The sequence below is a fragment of the Phoenix dactylifera genome, chromosome 17, assembly GCF_051530095.1.
Source record: "Phoenix dactylifera cultivar Ajwa chromosome 17, Ajwa_hap1_PhDact_Kaust_v1.1, whole genome shotgun sequence".
Lineage (NCBI taxonomy): Eukaryota > Viridiplantae > Streptophyta > Magnoliopsida > Arecales > Arecaceae > Phoenix > Phoenix dactylifera.
This window is the reverse complement of record NC_143206.1, coordinates 9,241,918-9,266,232: the sequence shown is the minus strand read 5'-3', so window position 1 is coordinate 9,266,232 and position 24,315 is coordinate 9,241,918. Positions and strand designations below refer to the sequence as shown.

The 24,315-nt window shown below is 41.9% G+C and overlaps 1 pseudogene across 1 annotated transcript; it reads right to left on the bottom strand.

Moving 5' to 3' along the window:
• Positions 1 to 1,044: 1,044 nt before the first annotated feature.
• LOC149751033 (putative disease resistance protein RGA4) lies at positions 1,045 to 5,504 on the bottom strand (annotated as a pseudogene). The gene is made up of 2 exons (XR_016398901.1): positions 1,485 to 5,504; positions 1,045 to 1,157 (listed from the first exon to the last, which is right to left on the bottom strand). The product of XR_016398901.1 is annotated as a putative disease resistance protein RGA4 (transcript).
• Positions 5,505 to 24,315: the final 18,811 nt, after the last annotated feature.

Here is a 24,315-nt window from a genome sequence, read left to right as displayed (position 1 = left end):
GTCTTTCCCATGAGAAACATGGGAAAGTTACTTTCCCATGAGGTGGGAATCACTCCTTTTTTATTTTTTCCCAAAAAGACCCTTCAGCATTAAAGAAGCATTAAAGAGGCATTAAAGACCTAATTTTTATTAAGGGCATAATAGGAATTATACATAACTTTCCTAGGAAAGTGGATGGTCAACCAAACATAAGCACTTTGGAAATTAGTCACTTTCCCATGGTTAACCAAACATGTCAAAAGTACTTTCCTAGGTATCCTCTTCCCAGGAATCTGATTCCCAGGAATCATAGTTCTATGAGGGAAAATACTTCCCGCGAACCAAACGAGCCCATAAAGGACACAAAAAAGAGAGGAATTGTCATGCAATCTACACTCTAGATTTTACCTCTCCTCTAGGATCCTCTATCCAGTATCTATGCCCACAATCAGAAACAAGGACTTCAGTTTCTCTTTCTCTTGAACCTTACCAATTCACTGCCCAACAAAAAACAACAAAGAGTGGCAAGAAAACATCAATGCCTCCATGGCAGCCCTCTTCCAAGAAAATACTCTTTTAACGCCACTCTTTTTCCTCCTTCCAGATCAACCAGAGAAGTGCCGAAGCTTGTAAGAAAACATCACCAAACATTTTCTCATAAAAGCAAACTAGAAAAACATGCTAGTGACAGTAGTTTTCTCAATCAAATAGCTGTTGTATGATGCTACTTAAAAATGTTTAGAGAAACCAAAGTGGATGTTCAAATAATTAATGAACATCACTATCTTTCACTTATTTTTGGTTCATAAAGCAGAAGTACTGTCCAAAATCTTCAAATACAATATTTATATATTGAAGGACATGAAATGAAATAAGGTTCAGAGTAAACAATCAGCATAACATTAAACGCCAAATAACATCTTCTGAAAGGGAATTAAGCTTCTCTCTTCCTAGCGTCCCTTCAACAGCAAAAGCAAATCTATCAAGAAGATTCACATGAAGCTACTTGATCATTGAATGTCTGGAAATCTTTGAAAAGTTTATCCAAAGCATAGTATGTTGTTTCTTCTGTTACTGGATTTAGAATAGAAAGAAGTTCAATGCTGAAATGATCGACAAGAAAGCTGCTTGTACCATGAATGCTCTTGATTCATCCTGAAGCTAAATTTGCTGCTCATCTAACATAGCAAGAGAAAAATAAGATGAGAAAAGCTGAATAAAATATTCCAATATGTATCCCTCCAGCTCCCACTTGACCTCTTATCCCTGCAAAATACTTGTGAGAATCATGAATTAGTTCATAATAGTTTATGTGAACAGTGTAGTGTGGCTACCATCTCAGGAAGATGCCATTGATTCCCTTTAGGAACTGCTTAGGCGAGCATGAACAAACTGATCTAAAACTTGCCACTAGATTCCCTCAGCAGGAACAAGCATGTGAAGGAACATAAATAATTGTACTCGCTAATTTCCATTTCATTTGAGAGAGAGAGATGGGACTGTACCTCGAAAGGATTGGGATGACATTAAACTGTAGATGGTCTTCTAAAGCAAGAAATGGAAGGAAGGAATGTGCTGAAGTTGCTCCTCCTCTCAGATAATATTTCAGTCCTGGGGATGTGTGAGATGAGGTCCCAATACGGTCCTCCTCTCTTACACAGTCTCTCCAGGTCGGGGCACCCTTCAATCTCAAGATACTGAAGGCCGGGGAGTCGTTGTTGTAGACCTTCTGGGAGTGATGAAAGCAGAGGGCATTGCGTAATAGACAAACGCTGAAGGGCAGTGAGGCCCTGCATACCTTCTGGGAGTGATGAAAGCAGAGGGCATTGCCCAATAGACAGATACCAAAGGGCAGTGTGGCCCTGCATCCTTTCTGGCAGAGATGGCAATTTGCTGCAACTGTTAATGACCAGAATCTCGAGCGCTGTTTGGTGCCCCAGATCTACCGGTAGAGAAGTCAGACTTGGGCAACCGACAATACGGACATCCTTAAGAGAAGTGGCATGTCGCAGGCCTTCTGTCAAGGAATTTAGTTTGGGGCACCAGCCAACATAGAGTTCTTTGAGGAAAGCAGGTAACTTGGGCAATTCCAGCAGACCATCACAATGATCAATAGTCAGCTCTTTCAGGTTTGGTAGGAGCTCTCCATCCCTTGATGATGACGAGGATAATGGCAAAGGTGACGTGCCAACCAACTTATTGCAATGCCAGATATATATCGTCTTCAGTGATTTCAAGCCACGGAACTCTGCCTCCGGCCAGTAGAGCAGATCATCACAAGAATGCATGCTCAAATATTGGAGAGAAGTAAGGTTCTTCTAAAATGCCAAAGGTGGTGATGATTGCAGTGGTGGTGAAAAAATCCAATTGCAGGATTTAATCTCCAAATGATGCAGGGATGTGCTCAGCCCTCTCATATCCTCCTCCTCCTCCAGCAATGGTGCTAGATCCTCCAATGCGGTAATAGCTAACTTTTCAAGAGATCTGAAATAGCTGAAAGACATTTTCTTCTGATCAGCAACAGGAGGCGACTCTGTACCATCGCTTGTTTTATAGACATGAATGCTAAGGGAAGAGAGTGTCGTCAGACTACAGATCAAGCCCAACTGCTTATTAGTAGTTCCTTTCATTTTAAAACTTTTGAGAGATGGAAGCTCTGGCATGGTCATCAAATTTGGGCAATTAATGATCTCAAGCTTAGCAAGGTGAGGAAAAACTAACGTGACCTCTGCAGTTCCTTCAAACTCTGACCACTTCTCCAAGCTATGCATCGTATGCAACACCAGTCTCTTCAGTGAGGGGAATGCTCGCACTATGCCATTACTTGCATTGCCATAGATGGTGCTGCTACAAATATGCTTGATCCTATCCATCTTAATCATATAGAGAAATTTAAGAAAAGGTAGCTGCCACAAAGGCGGGAGATGTTGGCATCCTGTGCAAAATCCCAAATGGATCTCAACTAAATTTTGTAGCAATGGAGAGTCCATCATCCACATTGGAAAGCTACCGCCCCCGTAATGCCATACTGTCAGCAGATTTAAGCCATCATGAGGTCTAAGGGCTTCCAACACCTCTTCAGCATTTTCTACTGGCAAAACATCTTCTTCAAAATATTTATGGGCACTTTCTGCATAGCACTGAGGGGGATACCACTGAATCAAATCCCAACATAATATTAATAAGCAAAGGTTTAGCTTGGAACAAATATTAGCTTGTTTAGCATCTGCTGCATCCCTCACATTCCTCAGGTTATACAGCTCTAGAAGGCCACTGAGATTTAAGCTATTCAACTCACCTATACGCCTTCCAGCATCATTGCCTACGATGTATTTGGTCAATGTTCGCAGGCTGCTCAATTGCCCCATACCTGCTGGCAGCTGCTTCAGATTACCACATCTGTCAATGTAGAGATGCCTCAGGCTACTCATATTTCTCATGTCTTTGGGCAGCTTACGCAGATTCCGGCAGTAAGAGAGTTTCAGAGTTTGTAGATTGAAAAGTGTGCTGGTGGCATCCGGTAATATTTCAATAGGAGTATCAGAAAGGTCGAGGTATCTCAGATGTTTCAAATATGCAATTGCAATAGGTAGTCGTGTGATAATAGTACCATGTAGATCCAATGCTCTCAAGGGCTTCGGCTTTGACGAACCCGCAGTCACTGTGATATCAGTATAGAGTCTCTTTGGTACGGAGGACAGGAGAGTGCGAATATTTGGATAATTATTCAAGGTCCTATGAATGTACGATCGAAACTCCTCATGTGTACACAAGTGACGGGTTTTCTGAGGTACATCTTCCCACCTGGCAGGGTCCAGTATGCTAAGGCATTCGTTCCCCATAATGGATCGTGCCAGATCGTGCATGAGGTCATGCATCTTGCATGTTGTTCTATAATAAAGTTCATGCCTGTATGAGCGAGCACTGTGCTCCTCAGCATCTTTGTTATCCTGAAAGAAAGATCTCCAAGCCAACTCATTAAAAATCTCATGCCCTTTGTCCTCCAACTCCTTTCTTCCATCGGATGGAATGAATCCGTTTGCCATCCATAGTTGAATTAACAGATCCTTTTCCATCACATAATCCTGCGGAAATATGGCACAAAAAGGAAAGCACTGTTTTAAATCGGAAGGCAAATGACTGTAGCTCAACCTTAGTGCTGGTAAGATCTCATCTTCACCGACCTGCAGATCCCAAATCTCGCTATCCCTCACGGACAACCATTCCCTTTCCTGGCTCTTGAAATGCATTAATCCCCCCAGTGTCTTCACTGCCAGAGGCAACCCACCACATTTCTTGACAATCTCCTTGCCGATGCTTACGAGATTTTGAGGCTCTTCTGCTCCCCCTTCAAATGCTCTCTTCCTAAACAATGCCCAAGAATCATCCTCAGTCAAAGTCGGTAGGTGATAAGTGCCGAGGGTACCCATTATCGACGATGCCCGCTTACTTCGTGTAGTCACAACAATCCTACTCCCTTCTCCACCAGTTGCTAGTATAGTTTTTAGCTGATCCCACTTTGCCTGATCCTCGTTCCAAATATCATCTAATACAAGCAAGTACCTCTTCCCACTTACAACTTCTCGAAGGCCGCGTTGTAACAACTCCATGGTCGATAGCTCGCACTCTTTCCCTGTGGCTGAAGCTATTATTGCTTGAGCAAGTTTTGCAACATCGAACTCATCCGACACACAGACCCATATGAGCAGCGGCTGGAAATGTTTCTCCACCCTCTCATCTTTGTAAATCAATTGGGCCAGTGTGGTCTTACCCAAACCTCCCATCCCAACTATGGGAAGGACTGCAACATTCTGGTTAATGTTATCATGATCCAGTAACAACTTCACTATTTTTTCTTTATCTTCCTCCCTACCAATGACCTCTGATTCATCAACATAAGAGTGGGTTTGTGGCCTGTCCCTGTTTTGGGGTTGGGTTTTGACCTCGAAACCAAATTTATTTCCCTCGTCTACTAGTTTCTCTATTTTTTCAGCACTAGCATGCAACTCTCGCCCCATCTTAAGGCGAAACCAAACTGGATTGCCAAGAGAAAAGAAGCTGCGCACCTTTTTTGTCATATCGATCTGAATCTCTGCCTTCCGCCGCATTGCTTCGACATTGAACTCATCCAGTATGTCGTCTGCTTCGTAGGCTGCATCCTTCAGTGCAGCCAGCCAGCTCTTCACAGCCGCATCCTTGACTTGGCGCTCCTCTGCATCTCCAAGTTTGTACTGGATTGCCAGCAGCGTTCTTTTCAGCTTTTCTAGCTTCTCATGGATGCCCCACATCCGTCCAAACTGTTCTCCAACATGGTCGGTCGCCTTCCCAAGCACCACCGATAGCAAGGGTGAGAGAAGCACGCCAGCCATTACTCCAGGCTGCAAAGAGTCTCTCCGATTGATTTGGGAAGAAGAGTTGACGAATGGCAAAGAACGTGACCCAGTGGAAATGCTCTCCCTCTTTCCGCTAGATCTGTAGGTGCTCTGGAAGCTTTTCTTGTTTGTGCTTTTTCCTTTCCTGCTTGTTTAATCAACTGCTCTGCATATAGTCTACAGTATTACAACCACCCATTATTTCAGTCTTATCTTACCAAACTAAATTGCTATCACGTATTTTAGAAAAGATAATCGGAAGATGTTTGGCTGAGAGATTTGATAGGAACGGAAATAGATGGCTCTTATTTTTATTATTTCGTTGGAGAAAATTTTAATTTTATTCCAGTTTTAAAAAGAAATAAAAATATCTTAATTTTTCAAAATATAATCTTAGATTTTTTGATATTCAATCTAATATTTTTTTTAATTTTGATTTCAATGATGAAGTAAATATGTCGAAAAATATATTTATTTTAATTTTTATTTTAGTTTATTTTGATTTTAATTCTAGTTTTATTTTTGATTGCGAACCAAATGTATTTTGTGTGAGCATGATTACTCTTCTTCCCCTCGCCAACTAGGAAGAATATTTCTTGGTGGTGTCTTTTTCTCCCGTCAAGTCTTCACGTTCGTTTGTATTAAAAAAAAAAAAAATGTGCTTCTTAGCACGATTCTTGCCATGTTGTTTAAGCGAAGGTGACAAGACATGGCACCACCACCGGCAATAGTCCGAAAACGGCCAAAAGAGCTGCCCAGAAAGGCGATCTAACCACATGTCACTGGAGTGGCAGCGGGCCGCCGTTGGATTTATTCATCATCCAACAAGATGAAAGATGCTTCCATCCCAAAAAAAAAAGAAAAAGGAAAACGGAAGTCGCACGTCCCTACGAAATTTCTGGGAAACTTCCTTTGGCACTGTCATGATAGATCCTTTCCTTGAAATTCCAACCTACGCGTCGATAAGAATCGCAATAATATCAAAAAATATATTTATTTTAATTTTTATTTTAGTTTATTTTAATTTTAATTTTAATTCTCATTTTATTTTGAATCGTGAATCCAATGTGTCTTTGTTGTCATCCATAGTTAACGCTTCTTGCCGCCGCTTACTATGGAGAATAACTTTCTAGTAGCTTTTTTTAGCTATTTTTGGTGTCATTTATAATCACGCGTCATTGCTTGAGCTTTTGTCTAACCGCCATCCTTAGTATCATTCATGATTACGTATTATCATCTGAATTTTTGTATAGTCTTCTTTTTTTTTTATTTTATTGGGCACATTTATATCTATTGTGTGTGCACTTCTGTTAAAATAATAATAATAATATTTTTTTTAAAAAAAATCTGAAGCAAAAATATTGCTTCGTGGTCTTTTGGTCCCGCCAACTTTTTGCATTTGTTTGTATATAAAAAAAAAAATCTTCGTGCTTCTTGTGACTCTTGCCTTGACGCTGTCATGATAACTCGTCTCTTTAAAATTCCAATTTACGCGTCGACAAGAATCGCAACAATTATTTTGTTGCAGGGACCACAATTCTTACGTGCCTTATGTGCGGCAAACTTTGGTTGTACACTTGCAAGTGATCCACATCTGCAGTTATCTTCACTATGGCTAATAAACTGAGGTATGGAGATCTGGCTGATTTGCCAAACAATGAATTATCGTACGGTTGCTTATTGCCTCCTTTTTTTTTCTTTTCTTTTTTTTTTTTTGGTTTTGGTGGGGGGGGGGGGGGGGGGGGGGGGGGGGGGGGGGGTGGGGGTGGGGGTGGGGAGTTCTTTTCACTTTTATCTGATTGTAAGATGAGCACCTTGAAGAGAAGAGAAGAGAAGAGAAGGTTGAAAGGCATTCATATATATTGCAGGAGCCGCTTGGTAAAAGTGTTTTGTCCATGCTTGAAACTATGATAGTTCTTATTTTTAAAAGCATTTATGTTGAAGCATAAACATGATAATAGTGCCAACCAGCCAGTGACTATTAGGGCTGCAAATGGATCGGGTCAACCCCATGACCCGACCTGACCTGGTTGACCCGACTTGACCTGACCTGCGTAAGACTCGACCCGACCCGAATTTTAAGACCTGCAGGGTCGGGTCGAGTTCTAAATTTGGATTCGTTCTATTTTCGAATCGGATCGGATCCACTCAATTTCGACCCGGACCCGAACCCAACCCAAGCCATTTTTTTGGGGTCAGATTTTTTTTTTAGACCCGCAGCCCACAAGGAAATGGCCTGCTTTATATATCTTCCGACTTCTGATTCATCCCTTTTTCGCTCCCGTGCCCTAGATCTTGAGCTACGGCGGAGGAACTTCTAGAGAAGACCGCTTTTGTGCCCTAAATCTCCCGACTTCCAGCTCCCCATTCTGTAGATCTCCCTCTCCCTATTCTTCGACGTCCCAAGGTATGTTCCGCCTCCGGAGTTTTTTTAGCATAGGCCGGGAGGAGGTTCTGGCGAGGGGGGCTTATCTTGTAAGAGGGCAATGAGGCCAGACTTGAGGGAGAGGGAGAGGGAGAGGTGGGGGTTGTCTGGGTTAGCTGGGAGATTTGGAGGAGGAGCGGGAGAAGAAGAAACCCAAGAGGAGAGGACGAGGAGGTGACGTTTGACTCATTTGAGCCTCAAAATTTCTGGGCTTGGCAGGGATGAGCTCCTTGGGGACGACGATGGTGAGGAGTGACGACGCTGTTCCCTGTAGATCTCCCCCTTCCCCCTTTCAGCAACGTGCCACACTTGGGGAGCATCATTTGGGCCTCGGAAGTTAGAGAGTGACAGCATCATTTAGACCTACTAGTTTTATTTTCTACCAATATGTGATTCTTCTTAATTAACCTAGTTTGCATATTTTTCTTGAGATCTAATCATGGTCAAAATTTGTAGGCATGGATCTGACCCGGCCCGACCCGGATGACCTGTCGGGTCAAAATTTGTAGGCATGGATCCGACCCGATCCGATTTTCAACCGGATCGGGTCTGGGTCCAAAATTAGGACCGAAAAAGAAACCGAGTCGAATCGGGGTCACTCAAGACCCGACCCGACCTGACCCATTTGCAGCCCTACTGACTACCCCATGGGAAGATGAGCAACAAATTAAAATGAGCCATTCTTTTGGCATACAAGACTATATTAACAAACATTACAAACAAAATCAGAAAAATAATGAACACATAAACTTTCTGGTCATATTACAAGATATGAAAAATATTATTATAATCAAAATCCTAAATTAGGATACAAAGATGCTTATTTGATGAGATGTTCAAGATATAGATAGACAAGGAGAATAGAAATATCAACAAAATTCTGCCGCTTAGTAGCAAATCAGACACAGCTGTGTGGCTTCAGTTCAAAGGATGATAATCCTGCAGCCTGATGAACATTGGGATCAGAATCACTTGAAAAGAATCCTGGAAGGGAAGTATCACTTGAAAAGAACGGCAAGAAATGCTCGAATGTTCGGGAAGTATTGCATGTCGCCGAGGCTCGTGGTGGAGGGCGCCCGGGCGCAGGTGGCAGAAATCAATCATATTACATCAGCGGAAGGGCCTTTAACAGCTCGGAATATCTGAGATTCCCATCCTGCTCCAGCAGTATCCCGTACGGTGTTCTTCACCTGAAAGCCTCCATCCTCGAGCTTCCTTAAGATCAATTTTGATGGATCTATCTCGGACGAAGGTATGCAAGGTGGCGCGGGGTTTGTTATCAAAGACCCGAACGCCATGGTGATGGCAGTAGGTGGCTGTCAGCTATTCGATGTTTCGATTCCTGGTGCAGAGTTGAGAGCCGTGTGGTTTAGGCCTTTGACATGCCCGGCTAGATTTGCGAGCTTGCTCGGTCATCCTGGAGGACGACTCAGCCACGGTTATCAAATAGATTCAAAGGAGTCCGAGGGGTGTGGGCGACAACCACCCTCTGCTTCGTGACATCAGGGCCATAACGAGGGATGGAGTAGCTTTTCAGGCCAAGCATGTCTTCCGTAAAGCTAATGGGGCTGCAGATTAGGTGGCCGCCTATGTGGCCAGTAGTACCATATGGGCTGGAGATGGGGAGCTGCCTCAGGTACTCCAAGATATTCTGTTTTCTGACTTTATCGAGTGTATTCGTACTCATCAAATATGAATCGCCCGTCCTAGCAAAAAAAAAAGTATCAACCAACCGAAGCCAAACAACTCCTTCTGACTGTTCGGGCAAGATGGTGCTCTCCGGATGGGCACTAGCATTGAAAGAAATGAACAGTGGGGGCGGCACGCAACCGCAAGGATGGGGCGGCGATGAGGGCAAAAGATGGTCCGACCGGCCAGCGGCAAGAGAAGGGTGAGATGCCCCGGCGTGGGCTGGCTCGCACGGCGTTGGTGGCTGGGACCTGATGAAGGCCGGAGCGGCGGCAATGGCCGGAATCATGCCAACGACGACCTGTTCAGCGGGATCTCAAGCCAGAGTACCTAAGGAGGCCGTACAGAATGGTGGTGAAATGGGTTTTGGGGATACAGGAGGTTCAGTGGATGAGGCGTGGTGAGTGGCACGCCAATATAGTAAAATAAGCCATGTTCAATTGCTTAAGAAAGTGATGGAGGCAGGGAAGGGGGCTGACCAAGGAGAGTCTATGGATGATGGAAGCTCAAATGGAGTTGTGGGGGGCGGCTACGAGGGAGAGGGCCGAACCAATCCATTGAGGGATACATGAAGATCCTCCTATGGAACTGCCGAGGGGCTGGAAAGCCCTCTTTCATCTCGGGTTTCTGTAAGTTGGTGTAGCAGTATAACTCGGAGATTTGTGTGCTTTTCGAGACTAGGCTCTCTGGAGGGAGTCTTCAGCAGGCTAAGAGGGCAGTGTCGAGATCCTGAAAGTTTTATGCAGTGGAATCTCAGGGACTATCGGGTGGTATCATTGCAACTTGGAAGCAGAAGTCTTGCAAATTCGACATCTTCAATGTTTGTAATTAGGAGATAGTTATGGTGATATCAGAGGGCAGTGGTAGCCCATGGGTCTTAGCAGCGGTGTATGCCAGTACTGATTCCAGGGAGAGAAGAGTTCTGTGGGAAGAGGCGTCCAAATTAGTTAACCAGGGACATCCAATGCTGGTGGCAGGAAATTTCAATTGCATAGATGGACCGCAGGAAAAGATGGAAGGGAAGGCATTCACTTACAAGAGGAATGTTAGAGAGTTTCAAGAGTTTATTATGATGAATGGGCTGATTGACTTGAGGTTCTCTGGCCCGAGGTTTACATGGTGTAATAACCGACAGGGACAGGCCCGGGTGTGGGAGAGGTTGGATAGAGCATTTGCTACTGCAGGATGGATTCAGAGTTTTTCAGATCACCATGTGAGGCATTTACCCAGGTTTGCGTCAGACCATAGCCCAATCCTGGTAAGCACTATTCCATCTACTTTGGTTCGATGCCCTTTCTATTTTGAGAAGTTTTGGCTTCAGTATCCTCGATCTTGGGAGATTATGCGAGAGGCATGAGGTGTACCGGTGAGGGAAGATGCCATGTACAGGGTGTCACTTAGGTTGGAGCTGACTAGGAGATGGTTGCAGAGATGGAACCGAAAAGAGGTAGAGAACATCTTCAAGAGGATAGAGGAGATGGAGAAGGCCATTTCCAGTTCACAACCTGTGGAGGCTAGCAGGGGAGGTTTATCGACAGAAGAGATGGGGGAGCTCAGATTACTTCTGTCAATGCATGATTCCTTGCTTCGGCAGCAGGAGACCTTTTGGCAACAGAAGTCAAGAGTGCAGTGGAATTTGAAGGAGGACAGTAACACCAAATTCTTTCATCAATCGACGATATTTCAGAGGCAGCGAACAGAATCAAAGCTATCAGGGGCCTAAGGGTCAGATTTCGAAGAACCTTGATATGATTAGGGTAGTATTAGAGCAGTTTTTCAAAGCGAGATGGATGGAGCAGACGGGGTGTGGGGGCCTTCTTGACCTACCGACGCCTTCGGTCGTGGTATATGAGGAGGAGAATGCAGTTTTGACTAGACCAGTATCGGAGAGGAATATCCAGGAGGTAGTGTGGTCCCTGAAGGAGGATAAGGCATCAGGGGCGGATGGTTTTCAACCGATATTTTTCAAGAGGTATTGCATGCTCATCAGGCAGGACGTGATAGAGGCTATTCAGTAGTTCTTCAGTTCAGGGGTGATGTCAATAAACTGGAAGAAAACTTGTGTTACCTTAGTTTCGAAGCGGCAAGAAGCTATGGAGCCGGGCTGCTTTCGTCCGATTAGTCTATGTACCACATTGTATAACGCTACGGCCAAGGTATTGGTAGCCAAACTGAGAGACATCCAAACTGCAGACTCATGGGAACTTTTCCACTATATCTACATCTTTTTTGCACCGAAGGAATCAGCTCCGAGTTTCCTCAAGGTCAACTTTGATGGGTCTGTTCTGGATAGTGGCACACGGGGTGGCGCGGGTTTTGTTATTCGGGACCCGTCTGCCAGGGTGGTGGCTGCCGGTGGCAGTCAGTTATTTGACACTTCGGTTCCGTGTGCGGAGCTGAGAGCAGCCTGGGCGGATATTCGCCATGCCCGGTGCGTCTTACAGGCTAGGTCCATCATACTGGAGGGTGACTCAGCCACTGTCATCAGTTGGATCCAGAGGGGTCCAAGGGGTGGTGGTAGTGATCATCCTTTGCTTCGTGACATTTGGGCTATGGCGAGGGATGGATGGGCCTTTCAGGCCAGGCATATTTACCGTGAAGGTAACGGCGCCGCGAATTGGGTAGCTGCGTATGTAGCTTGTCACTCCGGAGGCACCTTGTGGATTGATGATGGGGAGTTGCCTTTGGCACTTCGAGGTATCCTATTTTTTGACCTTATTGGGTGTATCCGTTTCCGTCGGGTATGATACCCCGTTTTAGCAAAAAAAAAAAAAAAAAAAAAAAAAAAAAAAAAAAAAAAGAATCAGCTCCGCGATGCCGCGGTCCGGAACGCGTGCAGCCGGTTTCATCATCAGCATCGGAAGAGTAGATGCCATCGTGAATGAATACGATTGCGATTGGGAAACGGTGTAAAATGACTCCAAGTTCGGGAGGAACAAAGAGCAGATCGAAGAGATTTATCGAGATCTTGGAGGAAAGGAAGAAGGTATGGGGTTTTAAGGAAGAGAGTGAGGAAGGGGAGTAGTAAATTTAGAGGAGGAGGAGGAGGAGGAAGAGGAGGAAGGGGAAGGGGAAGGGGAAGGGCTTCTTACAGGGGATATTTTCGAGGAGGGGGGCGGCTTCCTCGCGGAGGATCCAGGCGAGGATGAGGGAGAGGGCGAAGAGGCCCCAGCAGGCGAGGCGGGCGGAGCGGCGGGACATGGAGGACGCGACGGAGGTGCAGAGGCCGCAGGTGCAGCTCGCGCAGCAGGATGCCGGGCACGACGCCGCCCGCATTCCCTCTTCACTTTACTTCACGCCTTTCTTCTCTCTATCTCTGAGATCCAGGAAATAACGACAGCTGGATATAAGAGACCGATGGAATCCGAGTTTCGCGAACCCGGTTATGCACGAGCGTGGAGCACGTGGGAGGGTTCGTTGAGAATGGTGGATCAATTGGTCACAGAATCGCAAAAGGCTCCGCGCCCCCCACGTGGACTGGGATGAAGGACGAACACTAGCTGATTCCCGTAGGTTCTCTCAGCCTCTGGAATTAGATTTTAAGCAACGGCGCTGACTTTGAATTGAGAAAACCCAACCAAAATCAAAGTGCTTGGGACCAAGATATACCATCAATTACATACTATCATTATCTCAGTATGGTATGAAGTCGATTCAGTGTATTGAGGATCAATAAACCTTCCGTACTATATGTCGATATTGAATCGGTATGATACGGTGCATTTCATACCATCAGGTTTAGTACAGTAAGGTGTGAGTTTATTTTTTTAATTATCTAAAAATTATAAAGTAATTATAGTATTATAATGTTTTAATTTTATGTAATATTTTTTTTTTGATGACATAATAAAATATATTAAGAATAAGTGTAAATAACAAGAATTTCAAAAAAAATAATCCAGAAAATACTTTACATGCCGGGGCATGCATCAAGACTGTACTTGAATATCAAGTCACTAGAAGTATATAATAATAAATTTCAAAATATAAATTGTTGATTTTGGACATAGCATATTAGAGAGAGCGAAAGAAGAAAATCTAATATTTTATTTGACAAAACTAAAACTAAGATAAGCATTAGTGTATGGTATAATAATAAATTATGAGATTATTGTTAGCAATATATCTCCTAACTAAATAAATAAATCTATAAATTCAATTAATAAAAAATCTTAAAGGGAATAATATACATGCATATTATTCGGCATCCAAATAATTCTATTTTAATGCAAAATAAATCTATTCTAGCACAAAATAAATCTATGCATTTAATAAATTTATATTATAGAATTTCAAATCCTACAAATCTACTAATATTAAATTAAAAATAAAAGTAGAAGAAAGTAGCCTGATTGAAGGCAGGTCGAAGCGCGTAGACGCTGTCCCAAAGAAGTATTTGCCCCCACGTACGGGTCACCCGGCAATCCTTCTCGGAGATACGACGACCCTACAACTTCTTTTTCGGCACGTCTCGGAAGAAGTCAAAGCGAACCCGATCGAACTTGCAGATCCAGCAAAGAACGGAATGAAAATAATTAAATAAACTGAATAAAAATGTAAAAATAAAATTTGGAAGTGGCTAAGAGGGAGAAGAATTTTTTTCAGAATTTTTTCACTATTTTTCTGAAATTTTTCGTACTCCTAAAGAGATGAAATGGAGGGGTTTATATAGGGATTTAATCGGGGGCAATATGGTCTTTTCGGCAGACGCGTCCGCGCCTTCCGCGGACGCGTCCGCGCAACGTGCGCCAACGGGCGCACGCGTCCCATTTAATGCAAACGAAAACGCCCATTGGCGTTTTCGTTTTCAAACGAGCACGCGGCCGCGGCCGCGGCCGTTTCCAAAGCGTAACGCCCGCTGGGCGTTACCCCTTTTTTTTTTCTCTCAAACGCGCACGCGGCCAAATTTCGGGCCGCGTGCGCATTTAAATTTTTCCCAACAATCCCCCACAAAAATTTAAATAATTTTAAAATCAAAATAAAATGCTGGATATCTTATATTATGTAATAGGTGTAGGTACCTTTCGGTTTGAACCTTCACTTAGTGACAATTGATTACATCTGTGGAGCCAAGGTGGTCTTAACCTTGAACCTCGGTCCATGGCTCAGATTAAATCAACAGCACACATAATATAGCCCGATCAAGGTTCTAAGCGGGTTGCGCTATTATGGCCATGCGCAGGTATCTTTCATGTGCTTTTTAGGGAATCACCCATTTCCCATAATCGCGGCCTCACGACTGCACATATAGGTGAGTCCTAATAAGGATGCTAGCAAGGAAGCTCCTGCCTCTTGGGTCTCGGACTCATTAAGAGTTATACAAACGAACTCATCCTACCGCTTGCTTTTATGAGCACTAGCGCCATAGGGATGAGGACAACATAAAATAGTGCTCCTCTTAGTCACACTTCGGTTTGTTTCTACCCATTGAACCTTTTAAGGTTGGGTTCCCACCATGGTGATCTATCTTTATGGGCTAAGCCCCATCCCCCTCGACAACTCTAGAACCACTGTTCTAGATAAACCTTTTGTAAGCTGATCAGCCAAATTATTTTCTGATTTTACAAAATTCAAGGCAATAACATTATTTTTCAATTTATATCTCAATGATTTATGACGTACTTTTAAGTGCCTGTTCATTTTTACATTGGCATTTTCTTGGTTGCACTTATCTATTGCAGATTTACAGTCACAATGTAAGGAGACAGGTGGTAAAGGTGACTCATCTACAGGAAGGTCTATAAGTAGATCTCTGAGCCACTCAGCCTTAGTGCTAGTAGTGTCTAAAGCTATCAGTTCAGATTCCATGGTACTCCTAGATATTAAGGTTTGTTTGGTGGATTTCCAAGACACAGCAGCACCTCCTAGGAGAAAGACGTATCCTGTGGTGGATTTAACATCTAAGGTATCGCTGATCCAGTTGGCATCACTATAGCCTTCTAGAACAGCAGGAAACCCACTAAAGTGCAAACTATAGGACTTGGTACCCTTAAGATACCTAAGAATTCTCTCTAATGCTGTCCAATGATCTCTATTTGGATTAACAGTATATCTACTAAGTCTATTTACAGCATATGCTATGTCTGGCCTAGTGTAGTTTGTTAGGAATCCTAGTGAGCCTATGATTTGAGCATATAGGCTTTGAAGGACAGGAGTTCCTAAGTTCTTCTTAAGATGAGTAGAGGGATCAAATGGAGTAGAGACAGGCTGACAATCGGAATAATTAAATTTATTAAGTATCTTGTCAACATAATGACTTTGGGATAACTCAATACTTTTTGCACTTCTAATTATTTTGGTATTTAAAATTAAGTCAGCTTGTCCCAAGTCTTTCATATCAAACTTATTACTTAAAAATTGTTTTACTTCATCAATTATCTGAAGATCTGTCCCAAAGATCAGTATATCATCTACATAAAGGCACAAGATCACAAATTTGTGTCCAACTCTCTTATGATATACACATTCGTCTGTGCTATTGATTTCAAATCCAAATGTCATTATGGTTTCATCAAATTTCAAGTGCCATTGCTTGGGTGCTTGTTTAAGACCATAAAGAGATCTGACTAGTCTGCAAACTTTATTTTCTTGGCCTGGGATTTTAAATCCCTCTGGCTGGTCCATATAAATTTCTTCATTTAAGTCTCCATTTAGAAAAGCTGTCTTAACATCCATCTGATGAATCACTAATTTATGAATGGAGGCTAATGCTATAAGGACCCTAATAGTAGTAATCCTAGCTACAGGTGCATAAACATCAAAGAAATCTACACCAGGTCTCTGAGTAAAACCCTTGGCAACTAATCTAGCCTTAAATTTATCTACAGAGCCATCAGGCCTAAGTTTTTTCTTAAAGATCCATTTGCATCCTATTGTTTTACAACCAGGAGGAAGATCAGTCAATTCCCAAGTATGGTTTTGGATAATTGATTGCATCTCATTGTCCACAGCTTCTCTCCAAAAAGGTGAATCCAAAGATTTCATTGCGTCCTCAAAGGTAGTTGGAGAGTCTTCTATTAGGAAGGTATAAAAATCATCTCCAAATGTTTTCTCTACCCTGGATCTTTTACTCCTCCTAGGTTCTGCTTCTACTTCTATTTCTCTTGTCCTTATTCTACTAGAGCTACTAGCTATACCGCTATCTACTCTAGTCTTAAGTGGAAAGGTGTCTTCAAAATATGTTGCATCTCTAGCTTCTATGATAGTGTTGTTACTAATATCATTTACTTCTGAACTTATCACCAGAAATCTATTGGCATTACTATTGGCTGCATAACCTATGAATATGGCATCCACTGTTTTAGGGCCTATTTTCTTTCTCTTAAAATCAGGTATTTTTACTTTTGCCAAGCACCCCCATACTCTTAAATAGCTAAGATTAGGTTTTCTATGTTTCCAAACTTCATATGGGGTTAGATCATTATTTTTAGAGGGAATCCTATTAAGGATATAACAGGCTGAAACAAGAGCTTCCCCCCACAAATTTTCTGGCACTCCTGAGCTTATAAGCATGGAGTTCACCATATCCATTAAAGTCCTATTCTTCCTTTCTGCTACTCCATTTGATTGGGGAGAATAGGGTGCAGTCACTTCATGAATGATTCCATGATCTTCACAGAATTGAGTTATGTCATTTGATGTATATTCACCTCCCCGATCTGATCTAAGAATTTTAATTTTCTTTTCCTGTTGGTTCTCAGCTTCAATCTTAAAAATTTTAAATTTGCTGAGCACCTCATCCTTGGTTTTAATTAGGTAGATGTAACAGAACTTCGATAGATCATCTATAAATGTTACAAAGTATCTGTTACCTCCCCTAGAAGTTCTACCAGAGTCACAAACATCACTATGAATCAACTCTAATAGATCAGAATCCCTATTAACAGATTTAAAAGGCTTCCTAGGGAGTTTGGCTTCTACACAAGTTTGACATTTCTCATGGTTCTTGAGATCACTTTTTGGTATTAGATTTAGGTTCATAAGTTGCTTAATTGAATTATAATTTATATGACCTAATCTACCATGCCAAATAGAAGGAGGCTCTATATTCATAATCAAAGGATTTTCATTTATTGAAGGAGCTATTACATTCAATTTGAACAATCCTTCACTAAGGAATCCTTTTCCAATAAACATAACACCATGAGAAATTACAACCTTATTGGACTCAAAAACAAGACGAAAGCCTTGCTGGACAAGCAAAGAACCACTAATGAGGTTTCTCCTAACAACTGGAACATGTTGGACGCCGTGCAGTGACAGGACTTTTCCAGAGGTAAGCTTTAAGTCCACACGTCCTACTCCTAACACACGTGCCTCCGAGCTGTTTGCCATGATCACAGCTCCTCCACTTGAGATCTGGTAAGAAGAAAACCAGGAACGATCCGAACAAATATGAATACCAGCTCCGGTATCAATCCACCAATCTAGTGATTGTAAAGTCATGTTAACTTCAGGAGTGAAGGAAACAGACCTGAAAGCTGTCTCAGAGGAGCCAGCGCCGGAAGTCACCATGTTGACTTGAGCACTGGATGTGTGTGGACCCTTCTTCTTAGATTGAAGAGGTGCAGTCTTCTTATAGAAGCACTGTGGAGACAAATGGTTGGTCCGACCACACACATAACAGAAACGAGCACCACCTTCCTCTTTCTTCTTCTTCTGCTCCTGGGATTGAATAGGCTTCCCATTGTAGTGGTGGTTAGGGTTTCTAGGGTTGTAGGGTTTCTTCTTGAAATTCTTACGGAAGGGTCGGTTCTGATTTTTCTTAGGAGGAGCTTCTACATTATATGCATTATTTTTAGGTCCAGTAGAGGTATTATTTCTAAGCCTATGCTGCTCTTCAATCCTAATGGAGTTTAAGACTTGGGTTAGGGTGAGAATTCCTTGGGTATGGCTCAGGGTCTTAGCAAAATCAAACCAGGAAGTAGGTAGTTTATCTATCAAACAGGCTACCTGGAATGATTCATCCAAATTGGTTCCATTAGCCCTAAGCTGGTGGATCAGGGTTTCAAATTCATGAATTTGGTCATTCATAGGCTTTGAGTCCACCATCCTAAACTTATTGAAATCGGAGGCCTTGAACCTCTTTACCCCAGCATCATCAAGACCATATTTGCTATCTAGGGTGTCCCAGAGTTCTTTGGCATTCTTGGCTGTGTAATAGATATCATACAGCCTCTCAGAAAGAGCACCTAGGATTCTATGGATACAATGATAATCTATCTCATCAGGTGTCCTAGAGGGTGTGCTAGTGGAGGCAGAATGTTCAGTGTTGGAAGAGGTAGTTGGGTTGGACCCGTTATCAACTTCGGTCGTACTTTCACCTATGGCTGAGATTAACCCTAATGTGGTGAGCCAGAACCGCATTTGGTTCTGCCACCTCCTAAAGTTATGGCCATCAAATTTTTCAGGTTTGGCACTAAGATGGTCACTAGTGTTTGAGGCCATAGGATCAGGGTTACAGAATAGTGACAGAAACCTGATTGAAGGCAAAAAAAAAATCTATGTCAAAAGATTGCACTAATATTTATATTGAACTTTGGATGTCTAATTGATATATCCAAAAAACTAATAGCCAGATCAGCTCCAGATCGGTGGTGGAGCACTAGGCTCACTTAAGTACCAGCCTTTCTTAGGCACGTATGCCTTTTTGACAAGCTTTTCTTAGACACTATTAGTTAGTGGATATAATCACTAGAAATCACACAAATTCAATATTTAAAATAACCTAAATGCAAATTTAAACGAATTAACTAATTTTTGAATTTTTTTTTTTTTGTTTGACCTTTCCGAATTAGTAACAATTGATTACTAAATTTAATTCTAGCAAAACAATTATTGTAATTGAAATCTAATTTATCAATTCAATAAATTATATATAGTAGAATTGATTTATTTTCTTATTAGAATAATTAATTACTAATTTTGTAGCAAATCAATTATTGTAATTAAGATGTCAATTCGATGAATTAAAAGATTTATTTCTTTATTAGAATAATTGATTAAGATCTAATAAGTCAATTCAATAGATTAATTATTATATATCAACCAATTTCCGAATTTCCCGTTTGAATGGGATCTGAAAATTACTCCTTGAGGAGTCCAAATGGAGGTATAATAAACCTCTTGGAGGTTAACCAAATTATTAACTCTTTAGAATAATTTATTATTAATGATGTGCTAGCAAAAACAATTATTGTAATTAAAATCTAATATGCCACAATTGTAATAAAGAATTTAATTAATTATATATTACTAACAAAAAACATATACTTCTTTGGAATGTTAGCAATATATCTCCTAACTAAATAAATAAATCTATAAATTCAATTAATAAAAAATCTTAAAGGGAATAATATACATGCATATTATTCGGCATCCAAATAATTCTATTTTAATGCAAAATAAATCTATTCTAGCACAAAATAAATCTATGCATTTAATAAATTTATATTATAGAATTTCAAATCCTACAAATCTACTAATATTAAATTAAAAATAAAAGTAGAAGAAAGTAGCCTGATTGAAGGCAGATCGAAGCGCGTAGACGCTGTCCCAAAGAAGTATTTGCCCCCACGTACGGGTCACCCGGCAATCCTTCTCGGAGATACGACGACCCTACAACTTCTTTTTCGGCACGTCTCGAAAGAAGTCAAAGCGAACCCGATCAAACTTGCAGATCCAGCAAAGAACGGAATGAAAATAATTAAATAAACTGAATAAAAATGTAAAAATAAAATTTGGAAGTGGCTAAGAGGGAGAAGAATTTTTTTCAGAATTTTTTCACTATTTTTCTGAAATTTTTCGTACTCCTAAAGAGATGAAATGGAGGGGTTTATATAGGAATTTAATCGGAGGCAATATGGTCTTTTCGGCGGACGCGTCCGCGCAACGTGCGCCAACGGGCGCACGCGTCCCATTTAATGCAAACGAAAACGCCCGTTGGCGTTTTCGTTTTCAAACGAGCACGCGGCCGCGGCCGCGGCCGTTTCCAAAGCGTAACGCCCGCTGGGCGTTACCCCTTTTTTTTTTCTCTCAAACGCGCACGCGGCCAAATTTCGGGCCGCATGCGCATTTAAATTTTTCCCAACAATTATGCACTTTGAATTTTTTAGATGAATATTGTATAATATAAAGCACTAAGATTTGGGTTTAATCTGGTTGAACAACCTCTTTGCTCGAAGTCAAGTCACCGTATAAATTTTTTTTCCAAACAAAAGTTGAAACTAAACAAGTTAATATTAAAACACCAACCAAGCTAACCTGATGAAATCAATCAGCTTGGTTTGTTTCTTGAGATGATGTACTATCTTGTCCTTAATCATCTTACATGCATCGCATGCTACCTAGCCAACTACAAAACGGGCATAAAGCTAGTCGAAAAGATTTTTTTTTTGATGTTAGAACCTTTACTGTAATAGCAACATCCCTAAAAACTTAGTATACCATTCATCTAAAGTTTAGAGAAGAATAGAGTACAAAGCCTTTTTCAAGGAGATATCTCATGGACAATTTATACTGAAAGATATTATTCCATTGTTTCCATGGAATATTTACTATCTAATGACATGAAGAAGCTTCGAGATGGGAGAGTGAAATATTTAGATTGGATGAAAGGTAAGCCTAGGTGCTGGCAAGTTCTTAACTCTACCTCGACTCAGTTGAGTTGGGCAAGTTAGCCTGGCGGACTCGCCAGCAATGAATTAATTGTGGCACCTCTCAATTATTATTACTGGCCCTTCTCTTTGCCAGAATCAACCCCTTCCTTCCTTCTTCGTTTCAAGAATCGAGCCCTCGTTCGAGCAAAGTAATTTTTCCTCTTTTCTCTAGCCTTTATTTCTCCTCTAGCCCTTATATCCTCCATGTGAGCTGCTCGAAAGTGTGCTCGCCAGGTCCTGCCACTTGGCTAGCAGTTAATCTCGAGCCAAGCTCAAGGAGCCCTATTCCAACATAGGGCATCCTTGGTTTTTTTGGTCGAACGCCTTTTTGACGGCAGACTTGGTTGTCTTAGAGCTAGCATGGTGGTCAGACCTCACTACTTAGTCATATTGTTGATTTGAGCCGAACCCTCAGGCCATCCTGCATTGTTTCTCCTCCTCCTCTTTCCCATCTCCTTGTCTTCCTCCATCACCGAGCTCAGGCCCATTCTCGGCCGTTGATCTGATAGGTTATTAATGTTAGATTTTTATTAAATAATAATTAAAAGTTTTCATACTTAAAACATATATATTATGTATATATGTTAAGAAGTGAGTGTGGTGTGGATGGTTGGTGTGCCCGCTTGAGGTGCTTGAGGTAGGTGGTTCGAATCTCTGTTCCCTCCTTTTTTAAATCTCTCATATGGAGGATTTATTTACGTGAAGGCTCGCTTCTGTGCCTGTGCTCGTCCGACCCGACGGTCTTTGCGCTCGAGCCTGTGCTCGCTCGGCCCTGCTCGTCCGAGGTTACTTGCGCCTCACAGGCCCTGCTCGTCCAAGGTTCCTTGTGCCTGTGCGACCAGAGGTTCTTTGCGCATGTGCCCTGCTCGTCCGAGTTTCCTTGCGCTCGTGCCTCTGCTCGTCGGCCCTGCTCGTCCGAGGTTCCTTGTGCCTGTGCTCGTCCGAGGTGCCGAGGCTGAGGTCGGACCACAGGTGCAATGAGCCCAGAGGAGCCGAGGTCGGACAACAGGTGCGATGAGCCAAGAGGCGCATGAGTCGTGCTTCGCACCCTTAGCACGAGGAGCCACGTCGCTTCCTCGATAGCACCTCTTCGCAACCGACCTCGCATCCGCTGGCCATACTCCCAGTGTTCTTTCAAACTTTCTTACCGGTTTTGACCGTTGGATCGGTTTTGGGTCGCGTCTGTCCGGAAGACGTCTATAAATAGACCTCTTCGGATTAGACAGGAGACATATATAATTTGAAAGCAGAAAACTACTATTCTCCCTGTTTGCTATTTTTCTTTCAATCAACGGGCTTGCTGCATACTGATTCTGGGTTCGAAGGCTTCTTTGATCCGTGCAAATCATTGAGGCAGAAGGAACAGTGCGAGAGGCTGTTGTATCTCAGGAGTAGAACGCCATCCAAGCCTAGTGCACTGTAAGGCGGCGAAATCTACTTCAAGGAAAGTGACCAACATACCACGCCTCAGCATCTCGGATTCCATTTTTCCACTTTCTCTATTTATTTTCTCTAAGCCTATTTCTGCCTATTATTTATTGAAGTAGAGTATTATAGATTTAAAATTTTGTGGAAAAGTATATTCCCAACATTCTTGAAGTAGATTTCTTCCTACATATAATAGGCTAGTACTTAGAGTTACCCCAATGGCCAATGCAAGTGACCCGGTTCCTCCTGAAAAATTTAATGGAAATAACTTTAAACGTTGGAGACAGAAGATGGAAATCTTCTTAACCACACTTGGGTTATTTTCCATAATCTTTGACTCTCCTCCAAATGAGGAAGAGAATGAACCAGCTAGAACTTGTAATTTGGAGGAATTTAAGAAGAAAGACTACCTGTGTAGGGGAAGGATTCTGTCCTATCTTACTGATCCCCTTTTTGATGTCTACTGCACTTTTAAAACCTCCAAGGAGATTTGGGATGATCTTAATAAGAAATATGGTATCCAAGATGCCGGAATGGACAAGTATGCTGCTAGTCAATTCCTGTCTTATAAGATGGTTGACACCAAGCCCGTAGTTGATCAAGCCCACGAGTTAACAGTAATTTATCATGAATTAGGCTTAAGGGGAATGGGTATAACTGAGAGCCTTCAAGTTGCTTGTACCATTGACAAGCTCCCACCTTCTTGGAAAGACTTTGGGTTATCCCTGAAACATAAAACCGAGGATATGACAATGAAAACCCTATTGTCTGCCATTAGGATCCAAGAACAACACCTTGAGAAAGATAATGAGCAACTCATGAATCCTGAGCTTCTAACCAAGGTGAACTTTGTAGAAGGCCAGAATAAGACCCATAAGTTCAAGAACTCCAAATTTGAAAAGGGTGGACCTAGAAACAAAAGAAAACTTATGAAGCCAAAACACCATATCAATAAGAATGATCGGAAGCCGATTTGCTACAATTGTGGGAAACTCGGTCATATGGCTCGAGTATGCCGGATGAAGAAGAAGAAGTATCAGAACTATGAACATGCGCCTTCTCAACCTGCAAATCCACAAACCAACATGGTGCTATCCAGTACTGGTCCTACTAGTACTGATGATCGGTATGTAACTTTAAGTCCAGAATTAAATTTGGCAATTTGCTCTACCGATTGGTTAGTGGATACAGGTGCGAATGTTCATATGTGTACTGATCATACCCTTTTTACTACTTATCAGGTCCGGAGCGGCCTAACAGTAACTATGGGGAACTCCACCTCGGCACGAGTGCTTGGAACTGGAAAAGTACTTCTAAGGCTTACGTCTGGAAATGTGCTTACACTATTTAATGTGTACCATGTGCCCGATGGAAGGAGAAATCTGATCAGTGGATCTCTTCTAAATAGGAGTGGTTATTCTTTGTTATTTCAATCTAAGAAAGTGATTATAACAAAGAATGGAACATTTGTAGGCAAAGGCTATGAGTGTGATGGCTTGTATATAATAAATAATGTATCTTTGGATTTTTCTTCTGATAACAATAATAAAATTGTGCTTTCAATATGTTCTTCATCTCTTTGGCATGCTAGATTAGGACATGTGAATAATAATACTATTAAAAGAATGATTAGCTCTGGTTTATTGCCTAATGTTTCATTAAATGAAAAGGAAAGGTGTCAAATTTGTGTTCAATCTAAACAACCTAAAAAACCATTTAAAATAGTAAATAGAAATTCAATAATAAAATTGTGCTTTCAATATGT